This window comes from Citrus clementina, unplaced genomic scaffold (assembly GCF_000493195.1).
Source record: "Citrus clementina cultivar Clemenules unplaced genomic scaffold, Citrus_clementina_v1.0 scaffold_3, whole genome shotgun sequence".
Lineage (NCBI taxonomy): Eukaryota > Viridiplantae > Streptophyta > Magnoliopsida > Sapindales > Rutaceae > Citrus > Citrus x clementina.
Window position 1 is genome coordinate 11,281,139 of NW_006262339.1, and position 20,467 is coordinate 11,301,605.

Below are 20,467 nucleotides of genomic sequence, written 5' to 3' on the forward strand. Positions count from 1 at the left end.
CAGCCTCCATATAAATCCAGTCCTTATGAGACTTTTGGTGTATGAATATTTCCTTTTAAGAGAGGGCTTCTTCAAGTTATTTCTTTAAATTCAATTCTAGACGGATAAGACTTTTAGAATAGTCATTGTCTAGCACTCTTTAAAAACCCCCAACCAAGCCAATAGTTTTCTTTTCTATTGAAAATATTGCCAAAAAAAGTCCCTATTCCAAATAGTGACGTTACTAGTAAACTTGTAAACCACCTTAGAGTAACGCTTACTCGGGTTCCAGGCAGAGGCAACAAAATTAATGAAGTCAATATTGGTCAGCCAAGTTCCTTGAAATTGAAAAAGCTTATCACTGTTCCTCCTCTTTTCACTCCTTTCAAGCCTCACCAATATGAGAAATTTTAGAATACATCTGTTGTACCATGTCACTAATACAATAAGTAAATAATGTCATAACATGTGTGTATTTATTTTATAAACTATCATGCAAGTGGTGGTTGTATTAAACTTAATTACACATGTCATGCATGCATTAATTGGTTGTATACAACAGATGTATTCCAGAATTTTTCCACCAATATAGATCTTTGATAAGAATTTACTTTTGGAAGATGCAGGATAGTATTCTCTAAGAATTTTTGAAGTCAAGCGACATTGCACAATGCTCAATCAAGCCTTTTATACAAATTACCTCGAGCACAGGTAAATATCTTGGACCCTAAAAATAAAGATCATGTAAACTGTATGTATGATGGTGAAACGACCCGCCCCGAACCCCAAGGCGTGTCTATCTAATCTCATCAAAACTACATTGATAATTATGTAATTCATAAGAATACTGCCCAAAATTTGGCAAAGCCTCCTTTATAAATATAACACTCTTAATCCGCAAATATGTAAAACAAAGACTCCCAAAATAATTCAACATACAATCAACTCCAATGTTCATCATCCTCAACCAAAATACTTTTTACCCAAGATATCTCCAGAGTATCAAAAGCTTTGATTATAACTAATATTAACATATATTAGTTCATTCTTAATCTCAAAAGAATAATACAACAAAAATTATACAATCCCCCCCAAAAAAGAAAGAAAGATGATCACGATATCTTAACAAAAATCATCTAAATCTTTTAACACCATCACATGATCAAAATTAAAAATATCTACCGTCGCTAGGTCGATTTGGTATACTTATAACCTCTTGCGGGGGGAAAAATATAATAAAACGGGATGAATATAACACTCAGTGAGCTCAGTGAGCGGATAGTAGTTTTTGAAAATAAATTTTACTTTAAAAGAAAATAATCATGTCATTTTTAAACATGATTTCATCAAACCATATACGAGAAAACATTAACAAATAATTTAACATCTAAATCAGATTACTAACGTTGAAGAGCATATATAATATCACACGTAATAACCATGGATATCATATCACAATATCATATAAAATACACAAATCTGAAATCATCACTAAACAAGTACCCAAGGGAATAATCTAGTCGTATCCGGACCTCAACAGACGTGCAAAGACGTATTATCTAGCTACTTTCATGCCCTAAAGCTACACGGATAGACAGGAAAATGCCATCTCATATCTCGTCATCTATCTTGTCATATATCTCATCATATATGTGCATGCATAATCTAGTGCCCAAAAGACAAAATCACATAAGCACATGGCTCAAAGCCTCTGTGTGTACATAGACAGGCCCCAAAGGCCTGTATCTCATTTGTATCATTTGTATCTGTATCATTGTTATCATCATACCACATGCATATGACCCCAAAAGGCAGAAGCGACCAAACACACGGCCCAAATCTTTTATGTGTGTTCAGATGGGCCCCAAAGGCCTCATCATATCTGTGTCACTGTAACCGGGGAAGGGTATTGTCTAATGATTTTGTAAACAACCTTTCATACATATATACATAAACATAGAATCATATTGTAATTCTCATTTCCTTTTCATTAACATACTTTAAATCTATTTTCTTTTCTTTAAAATACTATCATGCATTACAAAAAAATCGATAAGGAAACCGATAATCACACACTTTTTAATAATACAACAATATGTAAATAAAACTCATTTCTAAGAAAACTTTAAATCAGAGCATTAAACATTTATTCGTAAACATGCTTTACTATACTTTAAAATCATAATATTATGAAAATAGGTTTTGTATATTCCATTCATAGTGACAATGTTCAAACTCGGTTATCATCCATGCCCGCGAACTGGCTTTTGCTCGCAGATCCTCCAAATTGCCCTCACTAGTCAATGGTGACTAGAATTCAAGCAACAGTGACCAGGAAGCTCAGGTTAGAAACTTTTGGCTGAGCTGAGTTTAATGCTACCGGCGGTGAGCTCCCACGTGTGGCAACAGCGCCTGAATCTAGCTCCATAGCCATGAAACTCCAACGGCTAAACAACGGTAAATCGATCGTTTCAGGTGACAAGACCAGTCAGACAATGATAAGGGCAAGTTAAGTAGCGAAACCCAACTAATGGTGTAGTATAAGTTCAGCAAAATTGATGGTGATGGTGATAGGTTGAGCCGCAGTTCTTTTGAGCTTAATCGCCAACGTTCTTGTCGTTTTCTGGCAACAATGATGGCTGGAATATGACTGGCATCTCACAAGCTTTTGATTGGTACCAAGCTTGGTTGGTGTGGTGGCTGGAATCACGAGATTCGACAGGGCCATGTTCGTGGGTCAAGTCAGCTTTTTGGGTGGGTTTGACAGCTTCTCTCACTCTCACATGTGGTATTTCTTTCTCTCTCTCCTCCAAATCTTTTATTATTTATTTTTTTCTTAACCGACTTTCTTTTTTTTCACATATGTTATAATCCTCCCCACTTATAGAAATTTTATCCTCAAAATTTACGTACCTGATAAGAAAAGATGAGGATCCTGAACTCGCATTCCCAGGTAGTCTCTTCCTTTGTGTGATTCCTCCACAGTACTTTTACTAGAGGAATGGTCTTAGAACATAGAACTTGATGTTTTCCTTTTAGTATCTCCACTGGTTTCTCTTCATAAGTAAAGTCTTTTTTTAAGTGAATAGGTTGCTTCGATAACACATGGCTCAGGTCAATATGTACTTCTAGAGCATTGAGACATGAAACACATTGTGGATTCTGGATAACTCGAGTGGTATAGCCAATTGATAAGCTAACAGACCGATACACTCAATGATCTCATATGGCCTAATGTAATGAAGGCTTAGCTTCCCATATTTCCCAAATCGAAGTACTTTTTCTAAAGAGATATCCATATAAAAACTCTATCACCAACTTCTAATTAAAGTGCCCGCCTACACTTGTCCGCATAACTTTTTTGTCTATCTTGGCCCATCTTTAATCTATCTCAGATCAATTGTTTCTTATAGTTAGTATCCTGAATTAATTCTGGACTAAACAGCCTCCACTTGCCAACCTTATCCTAATATACTAGAGTTCTGCATTTTCTACCATACAAAGCCTTATATGGTGCCATCTCGATACTAGCTTGATAACTGTTATTGTAAGCAAACTCCATCAAAGGTAAACAATTGTCCCAATTACCTTTAAACTCCATAACACAAGCAGCAACATATCTTCTAGGTTTGAATAGTACGCTCTGACTAACTATTGGTCAGTGGATGAAAGGCTATACTAAAGTTTAATTTGATGCCTAAAACATTTTGTAAGCTGGTCTAGAACTTAGAAGTGAACCAAGAATCTGTTTATGAGACAATGGACACAGGTGCTCTATGAAGTCGAATTATTTCAGCCACATAAATACTTTCTAACTTGTTTATCAAATATGTGCTTTTAAATGGTAAGAAGTGAGCTGACTTTATATGTCAATCGACAACCACCCAAATACTATCATGTCCCTTCTGAGTACGTGGAAGTCTCTCTATAAGATCTATGTGATGTGCTCCCACTTCCACTTAGGAATAGGAAGCGATTGAGAATACCCTGCAGGCCTCTGGTGTTTAGCCTTAACCTACTGACAGACTGAACATCCAGAAACAAATTCTACTATCTCTCTCTTTATGCTCTACCACCAATAATAATCCCTTAAGGTGCGGTACATCTTTGTATTACAGGATGCACCACATAAGCTGAACAGTGAGCTTTTTCCATAATCGTTTCTTTCAGATCCTTAATATCAGATACACAGAGTTTACTACCTATGTCTAAAACTCCGTCATCTCTCACCGCAAAATTAGTTCATAAATCTTTTTGCACATCCTCTTTCAACTTCATTAACTGCGGGTCCTAAGCTTGCATCTGGTGGACTTTGTCAATCAAAGTCAGTTTAACTTTAAAATGAGGTATATATGTCACTCGCAAGTGAGCTATAGAGCTAGAGGACTTCCTACTTAGTGCATCAGCTACCACATTTGTTTTATCTAAGTGATAATCAATAGTGCACTCGTAGTATTTAATTAACTCAATTCATCTCCTCTGTCTCAAGTTTAGCTCTTTTTTAGTAAACAAATACGTGAGATTCTTATGATTAGTGAAAATTAGACGCGTTGCCCCATATAGATAATGCCTCCACGTCTTAAGTGCAAACACCACTATTGCTAGCTCTAGGTCATGTGTTGGGTAGTTTTACTTAAGTTGTATAGAAGCATAAGCCACCACTTTCTCATGTTGTATTAGCATACAACCCAATCCCTGCTAGAGTAATTACTGTATACCATAAATCCTTCATTACTAGTTAGAAGTGTAAGAACCAGTGCTGAGGTAAAACGTGTCTTAGGTTCATGAAAACTCTTTTCATAGTCATCATCCCACTGGAACTCAGTATTTTTTCTGGTTAATCATGTCAGAGGAGAAGCAATCTTAGAGAATCCTTCCACAAATCTACGATAGTACTCGAGTAACCTTAAGAAACTTCTAACCTCTGTGACATTTGTAGGCCATTCCCATTTCACAACTATTTCAATCTTTTGAGGATCAATATAAATGCCTTCAGCTGATATCACATGGCCCAAAAATACTACTCTATCCAACTAGAACTCGCATTCGTTGAACTTGGCATATAACTGCTTTTGCCTTAAAGTTTGCAAAACAGTCCGCAAATGCTCTGCATGCTCTTCATTTCTTCAGGAATACACTAAGATATCATTAATGAATACAATCACAAACCGATCTAGGTACGGCTGAAATACCCTATTCATAAGATCCATAAAAGTTGCTGGAGCATTTGTCAACCCGAATGGTATCATTAAAAACTCATAGTGTCCATAACGGGCTCTACATGTTTTTTAGGAACATCGGCCTCTTTAATTCTAAGCTAATGATACCCCGAGCGCAAATCGATCTTAGAAAATACTTTCGCCTCCTAGAGTTGATCAAACAAGTCATCAATGCGCGGAAATGGATACTTGTTGCGTACTGTAACTTTTTTCAACTGCCTATAGTTGATACAGAGTCGAAGGGTCCCATCTCTTTTCTTAACAAACAAGACTGGAGCTCCCCATGGGGAAAAACTATGTCTAATAAACCTTTTATCCACCAACTCTTGCAATTGAACCTTCAGTTTCTTCAATTCTATTGAAGCTATTCTGTACGGTGCATAGATATAAGAGATGTTCCAGGGAATAAATCAATAGAAAACTCAACCTCCCTGTTAGGTGGCATCTCCGAAAGTTCATTTCAAAATATATTTGGAAATTCTTTAACTACTGCAATATCCTCTAACCTCAATTCTAGAGCTTCTGTGTCTATCACATGAGCTAAATAAGTTGAGCACCCTTTTCTTAGCGGTTGTCTTGCACTAATTGCAAATATGACACATGAGGGTAGAAAACAAGGCATTCATAGCTTTGAAATTTAGAGAAACTTTTCTCTTTTCCAATTCATTCAATTCCCGTGAAGGTTTTGGAATATCTTCCCCGTCTTCGTTTTTAGTCAAAGGCATAAATGGACCATGACAAACAATTTCCCAAATTTCATAATCTAAAGCTTGTAAATAAATTCTCATCCTAGTTTTTCAATATGGGTAGTCATTACCATCAAAGAACGGTGGTTTAATTGTGGATTGTCCTTCCTTAAAGGTTGAGTCATTATGGGTTGCCATGGATCTTTAACTCTAGACGGTTAAATCTACACAAGAGCACCTCACTCTGATATTAAATGACATGCAAGTTATGCAACCCAAAAGGGGGTGAATTGAGATTTTGAATTTTATGCTAAACAATTTTTGCAACAATTCAATCTAATGCCCTAATGGAATTAAAAACAATAAATTCAATATAGTACAATAATAAAAGAGTAAGGGAAGAGAAAACAAACACATCGATTTTTACGTGGTTCCGCAATCCTCGCCTACGTCCACGCCTCCAAGCCAACTAAGCTCGAGGATTTCACTATCCAAGCCTCCCAATGCTTCAAGTTCTTACAATTGACTTCTAAGGTGTCAATGAACCTTTACAATCAAGAGATTATCTCCCCAATTTCTTTACCCCAAGTGTTTCTCACACTTATACACTCACAATTTGATAAAAAATGAAAATTACAACAAAAGCTCTCTTGAAGAGTGGATATGTAAATAATAGCTCAATGATGATTCAATAAATGATGATTTGCGAAATAGAAGTTCAATATATGTTATATGATCTTATTTATGCTTGCATTAGTTCTTAAAATGAAGTTGGAGTTGAGTTTTTATAGTTAAAGCTCGAAAACTAGCTGTTATAGGTAAATTCCAGCAACCAAGCGGTTAGCCGCTTGATTTATTCGGCTAGCCGCTTGTAACAGTGATATTACCGTTATTTTTGAATTTTACTATAGTAACACTGTGCATAAAATTACACTTTAGCCTAAAACTTTCTATAATTATAGTATGGCCCAAACTGTCATAAAACTCCAATTTCGGAATTTCCTAATAATGATTGTCATTCCAAAACTTTCAAAAATTATGATACGACCCCAACTATATTATTATTTCTGAAAGAGGTCCTTTATCAAAATTTAACATAATACCCATATTTTTTATAGTTCTCAAAACTTTTCACTTTAGTCCAAAATGTTCATAACTTATAGTATGGCCTAAAACATTTCAAATATTTACAAAAAGGTCCAACTCCGAAATTCAAAATAATACTTATTGAAAATCAAAGATTGCAAAACTTTCCATTTAAGTCCAAAATACTCAAAACCACAAAATACTTTATTTTATTAAAAATAAAACCTTTTAGTTTATGAAAAGTAATTAATTAAAATTAATCTCTTGAGCTTCTCAAATGCTAAATCATACCGGCTTTACAAGAATTTATCGTAATAATTTGTTCGTTGAGCTCCAAACTTTATTCTTGATTTCGCCGTTGTCGGTTGAGTGTTTTCAACTTGATTTCACTTGCATAAATATTATCCTTAAAAAACTAGTGAAAATGTAGAGCTGGCAAAATTTGACACGACCCGATTACCCGACACGAACACGACATAAATAAATGGGTATGGGTTGTCAAATTTAACACGATTATTAAATGGGTCGGGTCCGGGTCAACACGATTTTTTTCCGTGTCCGGTTAGGGTTAAAATTCTTGACCCATTTACCCGATCAATGACCCGATTATATTTTCTATTTTAAAATAATTTACATATTCTTATCATTAAAACTCAAATATTAGAGATGATTTTCTTTTTTTTTAATTCTTTAAAAGGGTGAATATAAACACAATGTTTTATTTATAAAATTTTAAATACATATAGAGCTTCAATGGTGTAAATGTGTAAAAATTGATAGACATATATTTTATAATATTGATATTATATATATATATATATAATTAAAACCTCAATAGTGTAAATGTGTAATATATTGGTAGATATGTATATTTTATAATATTGATAAATTATGTATGTATGTATGTATGTACATACGTATGTATGATAGTGTGTAAATATTTGATGTAACTTTTTTCAATATATAGATATTAAACGGGTTATTGGGTAACTCGATTATTTTTTCGTGTCGGGTTTGGGTCTCAATATTTTGACACGATTATTAAATGGGTCAGGTTTGGGTCGACCTAAATTTGACGCGACACGAACACGACCTGATGACCCGTTTTGCAAGCTCTATGAAAATGTGAAATACAATATTTATTAATTTTACTTAAAACACATGTTTGTTATCTTCAAAATTACATTATGTGTAGCCCTCTAGGCTAACAATCTCCCCCTTTTTTATAATGACAAACATCTCATGTATTTTGACATTTATACTCCCCTTTAATACATGGCATAAATAATTCAACATATCAATTAAATTCAAAACAAAAACACCCCCTTAATATTTGAAAACCATGCACAAATACTTCAAGATCAAAATAGAATTCAAAATACATGACTTCTCCCCCTTCATCATCAAAATTACTATGAATCCATGCTTATACCAAAAATAACACCTCAATGATTAATCAAGAAACAAATAAAAATTAATCATGCAATTAACCGAAGAGTCACAACATTTCAAGAATTTAGAAAATATCATCCAAATATAAAACATCCAAATATCACATAACAATCATCCTCAATCTATAATTAAAACAACAATGCATATGAAAAATGTAGAGCAGAATAAAACTAAGAACTGAAATCAAGATGAATATGGTGGATGTGGAAAATGGGTTAATATGAACTTTGGATTGTCTCTATGATGTTCCTCACACCTTTTGGCTATTTGTTTTCCTTTGAATTTTTCATAACCAACTATTATGGAAAACAAGAATATGCTTAAATATCCAAATTCGGATTTTCAAGATTTAGTGTGAAATGGAAGTGTTTGAGCCAATAAAATTTGATCGTAGAGATGATTTAATGCAATATATCATATTAATTTGATCAAAGATGAGCTAAAAATAGCTTAAAATGGAGGAGAAAGAAATGAGCAAGCTTAGATTTTGATTTTGAGATTTGGAGAAACAAGTGATGATTTGATGATTTGAAAGTTAGAAATAATTTGAATGAGTAATTTTGGCATAAAAATGGGTGAGAAATGAAGAAAATGTAAATGGAAATGGAGAAGAGGCCGTGGGTAGAGAGAGAGTGATGAAAGGTTGAAGAACGCGTGAAAAAGGGAAAGAAAAACCCTTAAACCCGTGACCAAGCGGCTAACCGCTTGGGGGCAAGCGGCTAGCCGCTTGCTCTCGGGTTTGGGACAGCTCCCAAGCGGCTAGCTGCCTCATGGCTGCCCTTTTGCACCATGTTCACTTTCCAGCTTATTTTATCAATCCCGAGGTCATTTCATGATTTCGAAACATCTCAAAAGCCATTTTAATGCATGAATCATAATTATAAACATTCAAAATATGATTAATTCAAACATATAATTCATCCATCATGCATATATTTTACACAATCATGAAAACATATATGCATTCAAAGATTAATAAGCATATCACTCATTTATCATGCTTAGGCATTACATAATCGTTAAAATCAAACAAATCCATCATGATGAGTTGACAAGCTATCATCATATATATATAACCATGCATCATGATAAAGCACTCAAAGTTAAACACAATGATAATTCAATTACGTAAACATACAAATATACTTTCACAAATTCAAGTTACTATCCATTTTTCATGATCCACTCAACATAATAAATAGACAAAATAAACTTATCCACTTTATGTTAATGCACTTAATGTTATGATACCAAATGAATTATTAAATACTTACTAAGATTAAAAGACCATCACTTATAATCAATAAAGCAATAATTGTTACCAAAACAATTAAAACATATTGTGTCATCATTTTTGCTTACACCATGATCAAGTGATTATTCTCATAAGCTTTTATCAAGGAACTCTCCGCCATTCCTTAATTGTGGTACCTACAAGGAAAACATTCAAGTTTTGCATTTTGGTACCCAAATACTTTTGGGTCCTTGAGTGTTAGATTTGGTTCCTTTTGGAACCCAAATACACTTGACTCTGTAATATACATTTCTCTTAATTGGACATATAAAACTCATATGACCAATTCCATTACAATAATGACAAACAATCTTATGATCACTTGTAAAGGTAGCCTTAACAAAATAATTTTTATAATATTTTTATTTCAAGTTAGGCTTATACCCAAGTCCTCTTTTCTCAAACACACATTTTTGAGTGCTTAGTAATTTTTCTAAATTCTTTTGACCACTTGTGAATTTTAACACAATTTCATTCAGCTCATTACTCTTTTTCTTAAGCACTTCATTTTCTTTCATCAACTCATCAACATGTGATTTTTCATGTTCATATGAAATACTTTGTTTACCTTTAAATGATGCAATTTTATCATGCAACATTTTATTATCTAACTCTAGTCCTTTAATCTTTTCATTTAATGAATCATTGCATTTTTGTAAAGCATCCTTTTCATTTTTCAAGTCATCTACATATGATTCTAGATGCTCATGTAAAATGCTAGGTTTCTTATTTGATAATGCAACTCTATCATGCAATGTTTTATTCTCTAATTCTAGGCATATAATCTTTGAGCTTAGAGATTCATTTTCATTTGTGAGCTCTACCATTTTCTTTTTAAAATATGCATTCTTTTTACCAATTTTCATCCACTCATCATACAATTCTTTAAACGCATCATGTAATTCATTATAAGTAGGAAGATCATTTACGTCATCAAGTTCATTATCCGATTCATCTCCATTTGCCATGAGAGCTAGATTTGTCATTTCTTGATATTCTTCATCATCACTTGTTTCCTCATCGCTATCATCCTATGTGGCTACCATTGCTTTCTTCTTGAGCTTGTTGAGAAGAGGGTTTTTCGATCTTATATGGCCAGGCTTCTTGCACTCATAACATTTGATTACTTCTTTCTTCTCCTTTCGGATCTTGAGGTCTCTAAATTTTCTTTGCTCACCGGATTTCTTAAAAAATTTTTTGAACCTCCTAGCCAGCATATCCATCTCCTCCTCATCTAGCTCGCTTTCCTCATCACTCTCATGTTTCGAGACTTTAAGAGCAATGCTTTTTTTCTTTTCCTTATTGCCTCTTTCAGCTGCCAAGTCTTCCTCATAAGAAATAGGAGAACCAATTAAATCATCAATAGGTAAGATATTTAAATCTTTGGCTTCCTCAATGGCAATCCTTATTGATCTCCATTCCTTAGGTTGCGACCTAATGATTTTCTTAACTTTCTCGCTATTTGAAAAGGTCTTTCCTAGGGCTCCTAGAGTGTTCACTATGTCCGTAAATCTAGTATACATATAATACACACTCTCATTTTGTTCTATTTGAAACAATTCATATTATCGAGTGTACCTACTAATTTTAGACTCTTTTACTTGATTCGTGCCTTCATAAACAACTTCAAGTTTGTGCCAAATTTCATTAGCACTTTCACAACTAGATACTCTATGAAACTCTTTCTTATCTAATGCACAAAACAAGGCATTCATAGCTTTGGAATTTAGAGAAGCTTTTCACTTTTCCAATTCATTCCATTCTCGTGAAGGTTTTGGAATATCTTCCCCATCTTCGTTTTTAGTCAAAGGCATAAATTTCCCAAATTTCATAATCTAAAGCTTGTAAATAAATTCTCATCCTAGTTTTTCAATATGGGTAGTCATTACCATCAAAGAACGGTGGTCTAATTGTGGATTGTCCTTCCCTAAAGGTTGAGTCATTATGGGTTGCCATGGATCTTTAACTCTAGACGGTTAAGTCTACATAAGAGCACCTCGCTCTATTACCAAATGAAATGCAAGTTATGCAACCCAAGAGGGGGGTGAATTGGGATTTTGAATTTTATGCTAAACAATTTTTGTAACAATTCAATCTAACGCCCTAATGGAATTAAAAACAATAAATTCAATATAGTACAATAATAAAAGAGTAAGGGAAGAGAAAACAAACACAACGACTTTTACGTGGTTCAGCAATTCCCGCCTACGTCCACGCCTTCAAGCCAAGCTCGATGATTTCATTATCCAAGCCTCCTAAGGCTTTAAGTTCTTACAATTGACTTCCAAGGTGTCAATAAACCTTTACAATTAAGAGATTATCTCCCCAATCTCTTCACCCCAAGAGTTTCTCACACTTATACACTCACAATTTGATAAAAAATGAAAATTACAACAAAAACTCTCTTTGAGAGTGGATATGCAAATAATAGCTCAATGATAATTCAATAAATGATGATTTGTGAAATGGAAGCTCAATATATGTTATATGATCTTATTTATGCTTGCATTAGTTCTTAAAATGAAGTTGGAGTTGAATTTTTATAGTTAAAGCCCGAAAACTAACCGTTATAGGCAAATTCCAGCAACCAACCGGTTAGCCGCTTGATTTATCCAGCTAGCCGCTTGTAACAGTGATATTACCGTTATTTTTGAATTTTACTACAGTAACATTGTTAACAAAATTACACTTTGGCCCAAAACTTTCTATAATGATACTATGACCCAAAACGTCATAAAACTTTACAAATATGTCCAATTTTGGAATTTCCTAATAATGATTGTCATTCGAAAACTTTCAAAAATTATGATAAAATTATGATACGACCCCAACTATATTATTATTTCTGAAAGAGGTCATTTATCAAAATTTAACATAATACCCATATTTTTTATAGTTCTCAAAACTTTTCACTTTAGTCCAAAATGTTCATAACTTATAGTATGGCCTAAAACATTTCAAATATTTGCAAAAAGGTCCAACTCCGGAATTCAAAATAATACTTATTGAAAATCAAAGATTGCAAAACTTTCCATTTAAGTTCAAAATACTCAAAACCACAAAATACTTTATCTTATAAAAATAAAACCTTTTAGTTTATGAAAAGTAATTAATTAAAATTAATCTCTTGAGCTTCTCAAATGCTAAATCATACCGGCTTTACAAGAATTTATCGCAATAATTTGTCCGTTGAGCTCCAAACTTTATTCTTGATTTCGCCGTTGTCCGTTGAGTGTTTTCAACTTGATTTCACTTGCATAAATATTATCCTTAAAAAACTAGTGAAAATGTGAAATACAATATTTATTAATTTTACTTACAACACATGTTTGTTATCATCAAAATTACATTATGTGTAGCCCTTTAGGCTAACATCTTCTAATGTGTCTAAGCTGACCACATAAATAACAAACTTTGTCTCCAGCACGACACTGGCCCTGATAGTTCATGCCACACGGAGGGCAATAAGTCTGTTACTTACTCATAGGACGATCATCACGATGACTCCCACCACTTTGGTCATACTATCGCTGATTCTTGACATTACTTCCCACTGATAGCTGCGCTTAGCTATGACTGGCAGCCTGTCTTTGGTCTCCCCTGAAGCCTGTACCCTAACTCTTTTGCGTGATATTAAAGTAAATTATAGGAATACCCTATCTCTTAGGTGGCCTACTACTAGAGCTACCCTCTGCCCAACTTTGGCTACACTTCTGCTTCAGTGCTTGAACTCTGCGTCCCTCTGAAATATTGTACTCTACCCTTTTGGCTGCCTCAACTACCTTTCTAAACTCAGTGTATCGTGATGCATTCACGGTGGTGCAAATCTTAAATCAGAGATCCTTTTCAAACTGTCCGCATCTCTCTCTCTTGTCACCGACTATAGATGTAGCAAATCTAGAGAGGTCCAAAAACCTCTTCTCATACTCCTTAACTGTCATGGATCCCTGAACTGAACGAAGGAATTCACTCCGCTTAACATCCTAATATACAACTAGAAAATACTGATTGTAAAATTCCCTATGAAAAATGGACCAAATAATCACTAGGGGTGGGCATTGGTTCGGTTCGATTCAATTTCGGAATAAATTTTTGGTTTCGGATCAGTTCGAGTTCAAAAATTAAAAAAATTATTCGGTTTTTCTTAAAAATAAAATCCGCACCAAAACCGATAGGCCGGCTTCGGGTCGGTTTCAGTTCTCGATTTCGGATCGGTTTTGGTTCTTTAAATGATTTAATTTAACCAATCGATTTTTCGGTTCATCTTAACGATTTGGTTTTCGATTCTATCTGTCCGATCATTTTTTATTTCAAACCATGTGTAATAATTTCCTCATTTTCAATACCTGTATAATATATTCAAAGTATGTGCAATCTATGATTTCATCAATTAATCTACAATTGCATCAATTACTACTATGTCATGACCACTACGAAATCATTCATCGCCATTACCAAATTAACTTAATATAGTCCATAACATAAGTCCATTACAACATAAAAAAATAAGTAATTCTAACAATGACACCAAACAAAATAAAAGACAATCAAATACCCAACAACACCCAGGCAACATTTATAACCATTAGAAATTATTACAACATAAAAATTAAAAATCAACCATAAGAAATGCCATTACTTTGCTCTCCTTTCCTACCAACTTCTTCCAACTTTAATAACTTCCAACATCCACACTTGCCAACTTAAATCTACACAAATAAAATTGAAATGAGTAAACATAAATATAACTATAAATGCATTCATACACACAAGGCCAAATATAATCAATTTATGATAAACAAAAATAAAATAAAATATTGACTTTCGGTCAATGACCATTTTGAAGAATTCACAAACAAATTAGGCGATAACAAAATTCCTATATGCAATGATTTCCTAAGTATTGGGCCACACTAATATTTTATAAAAGAGAGGGATCTAATGATATTATCCCTCCATCATATTCTCCACCTCGTGACTTTCTCTGTTTCTCACCCAGCAACAGTGACATTTGCAAATCAGTTCACATATGCAAATCCAAACAAAAGTAATAAAACTAAATACTGTTAATAATCTAATACAGTAATAATAAGTAAAGCAACCATGAAATTACAAAAGATTAAAGAGTTATTTTTTAAAAAATAGACCCATTTCAAAAACAAAAAAAGAGAGAGAAAGCAGAGCAAGTAAGTGAGTTACCTGGCTCGCTGGCAAGGGAACGATGGAAGGAATGGTATCGACAGGTTGGCAGTATCAGCCACCAGCGGATGGGATTAAGATTTGGGTGTGTGAGTTTGTCCGATCGTGGTTTTGTACAACTGAAAGTGAGAGTGGTGCACCGATGCTGGTGCAAACATTTGTGGTTTAGGTATATATATGTTGTAGTGAAATTATAAAAATACCATAATATCAATTCGGTTCGGATTTTATAATTTTTTATCCAAAAAAATCCGAACCAAAGGTTTTGTCCACCCCTAGTAATCGCAGCATGCCCATGATGTCGTCTCTCTACTATCTACCACCAATGGTTAGCTCTATCCTCAAGCAGGAAAGTGGCAAAGGATAGTCAGTCATCCTCTAAACACTTCATCATTTTAAAAATACGCTCTCACTTCACAAACCATGTCTCAACCTCAGGTGGTTCTCCAGAACGCTCCTTGGCCCTAAACTTCTCACACGCTCAATAGTGTTTCCGTTGCCGGCATGTTTTTTAGTCTGATTGTGCACAATTGTAGCCATGATCTGAGCTAATATATCAAATGACTGCTCAATATTCGGGACATTCCCTGGTGCCTATTATGCAATTTCATGCATAGAGGATTCAACTACCCCCTAATTCACATATTTACTTTCCCTCGTAGGTGCACTACCAGGAGTCAACCCAGCTACTAACCTAGTACAACCACGACCACGTCGACTGCTACAACAAAGCATGATGGTGGCAACAAAATATCAATTCTCACTTTAATAGCAATAAAACTTATTCTTACTAAGGTAGTAAAATCGATAGAATCTAAAACCACGCTCTGATACAAACTGAAACGATTTGCCCGAAACCCCTAGGGCGTGTCTATCTAATCTCATCAAAATTGGATTTATAATAATCTAATTAGTAATGATTCTTTCGAAAATTTGGCAAAGCCTCCTTTATAAATATAACACTCTCAATCTGTAAATATGTAAAACAAGCACTCCAAAAATAAATCAACATACAACCAACTCCAATGTTCATCATCCTCAACCAAAATACTTTTTACCCAAGATATGTTCAGAGTATCAAAAGATTTTATTATAATTAATATTAACATACATTAGTTTATTCTTAATCTCAAAAGAATAGTACAACAAAAATTATATAATTAAAAAAAATGAGATGATCACGATATCCTAACAAAAATCATCTAAATCTTCTAACACCATCACGTGATCAAAATTCAAAATATCTACAGTCGCTAGGTTGATTTAGTAAACCTGCAACATCCTATGGGGGGGAAAATAATAAAATGGGAAGAATATAAAACTCAGTGAGCTCAGTGAGTGGATAGTAGTTTTTGAAAATAAATTTTTACTTTAAAAGAAAATAATCATGTCATTTCTAAAAACGATTTCATTAAACCATATGTTGTGCAAATTTTAATGTACTTGCAAGCGCACGAATCTATTGTAGTATAGATCAATGGTGACGAGTGTCGATCCCACGAGGAGGTGGATTTTAATTATATGTAGAATTAATTTTGTAAATGGGTGGTTGAAATTGTGGTGGAAGTGATTTAAATTATCCTAAAATTGGAATTGCAATGGCGAGAATAAATTGAAGCGAAATCTATTGAAATGACGTACTTGGGTATCTGGATCCGTATCAACATGCATCATGGGCTAAATATTCCTTATTAATACCAATTAAATCATGAGGGGGGAATCCACACCTCATGAACCACGCTCTAATCAATATGGTGTTAAGGGCTTATCGTGCCAAATAATAATAACCTTGTACTAAAGGGCCGGTGAAACCAAGGCGGTACTAGACAAGATTAGTATTATTTGTCGACGAGAAGTCAAAACATCCACAAAAACTACAGGGGAAGAGAAAATAAATTTACCAAATTAAGCCCATGACACATGTTGAGACTTCACCTTCAACCCAAGCTTGAAAGAAAATTAGCCACTCATAATTGAACTAGGGGCAAAATGGGAATTTATTAAAATATGAAGAAAATACAAGATGGAGAGGGAATTACAGAAAACAGAGTCCAAAAATGGATTCAGAGATATCAAATTAGAGGGGGGAGGCCCCATTTTTATAGATACATGGAGTAAATCATGGCCATCGGATTAAAAATAGTTTGGACGCTTAGGATTGCGCCACGTCATCAGTCAACAGTCCACGGTTTAACCACGCGGATGAACAGTAACACAGTTTGACTCGGATGAACAGTAACGCGGTTTGACTCGGATGAACAGTAACGCGGTTTGGTTGAAAATAATCCTGTGTGATGCATGTACCGTACGCGAGATTTTTCATCCACTGATATGCTGCCACGTCACCATCAACAGTACATAAGAATTTGAGCCCAACAGGATCGTGACACCTCATCGATCAATGCCACATCATCGGTCAATGCCACGTCATCGATCCGTCTATGTGAACAGTGTTGTGAACAGTAACGTATACAGTACCATATACGTGAATAGTACCGTACATGTGAATAGTGCCATTTTTCTTTTTATGCTCCTCCTAAGGTTTTTGACCGTCCTGAGTTCAAATGTGATGTCCGTTTTGCCGTTTGATCCCTCCTTTATTGTGAAATGACTATAATGCCCCTAAAATACATAAAATACTTAATTAAAATAAAACAAACGGAATTAAATCAAAAAAAGGTTAAATTCATGAAAGTAAAGGTGTTAGTAAGACTTGAAATGTAAAATGACGGTTTTCTCCTTTATAAATATGCATTTTCTAACACTCAACACACCCCCCAACCAGTTTATTGCTAGTCCCTAGCAAATAAAACGAAAACAAAATTCAAATTCAAAATAATTTTTTTTAATAGAAACACTCATATTTATTCCATCAGATTAATGATAGCAATCAAATAAAAGTATAAGCATTATCTCCAGTCTAAAGCAACATCACACCCACATCAACCATCCACATGAATCAGCACAGTAGACTTTGTCATAGCTACTTTCAAGAATGACATGTCAAACCCCAAAATCTCATTGGAAGTAGTGACACTCTCACAAAGAAATTAAAACCAATAAAAATAGTCACTCCAATGAATGGTAATTGAGAGAAAATAATAAAGAAGTGATATCACATGCTCTCACCAAGATGAAATAAATATGCCCTCAGCTTAGAAATAATACGATCTCAAGTCAAACAAAAATGCTAGTCAACCCACTTTATTTATCTCTTTTTTTTTTTATTATGCATCACTTCATCTTTTTAGCCCATATAACTAGCTTCCACTTCAAACTATAGTTCCCTAAAATCAAGAAGGACTTTTATTAGGACGTAACGTAGGTTAGGGACATGGCTAACAAAGAAGGGAAATAAGGAAAACAAAGTGTATGTTTGAGCAAAATGCAGAGAAGATTTTTTTTTTTTGAAGTTGCAAGGTGGATTTCACCTATTATTTTTATTTTTATTCTTTTGAAACAACAACTTTTGTTTTTTTTTTTTTGCTTTTATTTGGCATAACTTCACTGAACAATATAATTATTTACATTTTCTCAAACATAAATAGGTGATGGAACTTATAAGACATCGGTTAATACTCCAAATCGGAGTGGGTCAAGATGATAAGTTGACAAAGAAAAGGTTTTTTTTTTTTTAAAGGCTCAAAAGGGTTAACTATGGATATTTAATAAAAGGGATGGCTAGAAAGGCTCAAACAGATCAAAGATGGCCTTTCCATCGTCTTTTAGGGCTCTAAATAATCATCCATATCTACTAGTTAGATGGGCCTCCCAATGTAGCAACACACTTTTTTTTTCTTTTTTTTTTAAGGGTTAACTCAAAAGAAATCTAGAGATCGTGTGTAAAATAATAAACTGCTAAGCTGTATAAAGAGTGGGCAAAAGAGTTATTCTCCAAGAAAAATAATAGGCTCAAAACTCACTTGGTACTTATTATGACATGTTCATTCTTCAAGCAACTCATATTTGTCTCCAACATCAACATGTAGAGTAGCAAACATAATGTAACACCACTTAAGACCAAAGATAATACAAATACTAAAATTTGAAATTAATCATGATCCAATGTTAAAACAAATCACACAAAAAATTTTTTTTTTTTTAAACAGCATTCTACCCCCCAACCTATTCTAAACATAATAGAAAAATATGCATGCAGAAATATGAAAATGATGTAGAAAAATTAATTAGAAAAGTTACACTTAAAATGATAGAAAAAGAAAATGATTTTTTTTTTTAAAGAAGATGCGTTTCTAGAGGCACTACACTCCATATTCAGCCATCTTCGACTCAAAAGTTGGAAAATGTATATTTATAGAGGAGAAAATAAAAAGAAGAAGAAAAATAAACATAAAAACAGAATAAAGAAAAAGAAAATGTCTGAAATTTTTTTTTAAACGATGAAGATGCGTTTCTAGAGTCACTACACTCCATATTCAGCCATCTTTAACACAAAAAATTAGCAACAGTTAGTTTCTACAACACAAAATTAGTAAAAACTTAACCAAAATTCCATAATTGTCGACTATTCCCTCCCCCCAATCAGAACGAAACATTGTCCTCAATGTTTGAAAGGAAAGAAGTAGAGTTTAGAAGACATCACCTGGGTGGTGCAACACAGAAAACAATATTTACAAGCGCAGAGTTAAATCTAATTTGTACTTCTTACTGCGGCTACTGTTACCATCATTATTTAGATGCTCCAACACAAAGGTCCAGGGGTTTGGCTCTGGTCTATAAGCTTGTAACATATCAAGTAGCTCATTAGCAGTGTGAGCACAAATAAAGAGTTTTTTTGCATTAGAGGGAATGAAATAGTTTTTTATTGCATGGTTAAGAAATGCGATAAAGCCATCATAAAAGTTATTGACATTTAACAAACCGATGGGTTTCTGGTGGATGTGCAGATGGGCCCAAGATGCTAGTGTGATAAGTGCCTCTAGTGTTGCAAGATCTCCTGGAAGGAAAATAAAAGCATCAGCATGATTAAGCATTTCAGTTATTCTTTCTTGCATACCTGAGATGACTAACTCTTCTCTAGTTAATGAGTCAGACGAACTGCCCAAAGGTTTTAGGGCTCTTGGGATGATGCCTAACATTTGGCTGCCTCTGATAAAAGCTGCTTCTGAGACCATTTTTGATAACCCTCGATTACCTCCTCCATACACCAAGTGTAATTTTCTCGCTGCTATGCTGCGACCAAGATCTATGGCTGCCTTAACGAACTCTTTATGTTTGCCATATGTAAATCCAGAAAGCACACAAATGTTCTTGAATTGTCTATTTGGAGTAGCTGCCATTGGGATACTTCTAAAAAATAATTTGTGAGTGCTTGACAAAAAAAAAATCACATTTAAGAGTCTTGGTGACAATGGGTCACAGTTGTGTATGAGGTAACATGTCAGTGTCAAATAACGCGTAAAGCACGTGGCTCGCGAGTCAAAAAGGAAAAAGCAAACAGTAATAAAATTATTAAGGACAATAATACACACAATAAAACAATAGTGAAATAAAATAACAGTAAAGTGAAAGGATATTTACAGGTAGTTGCG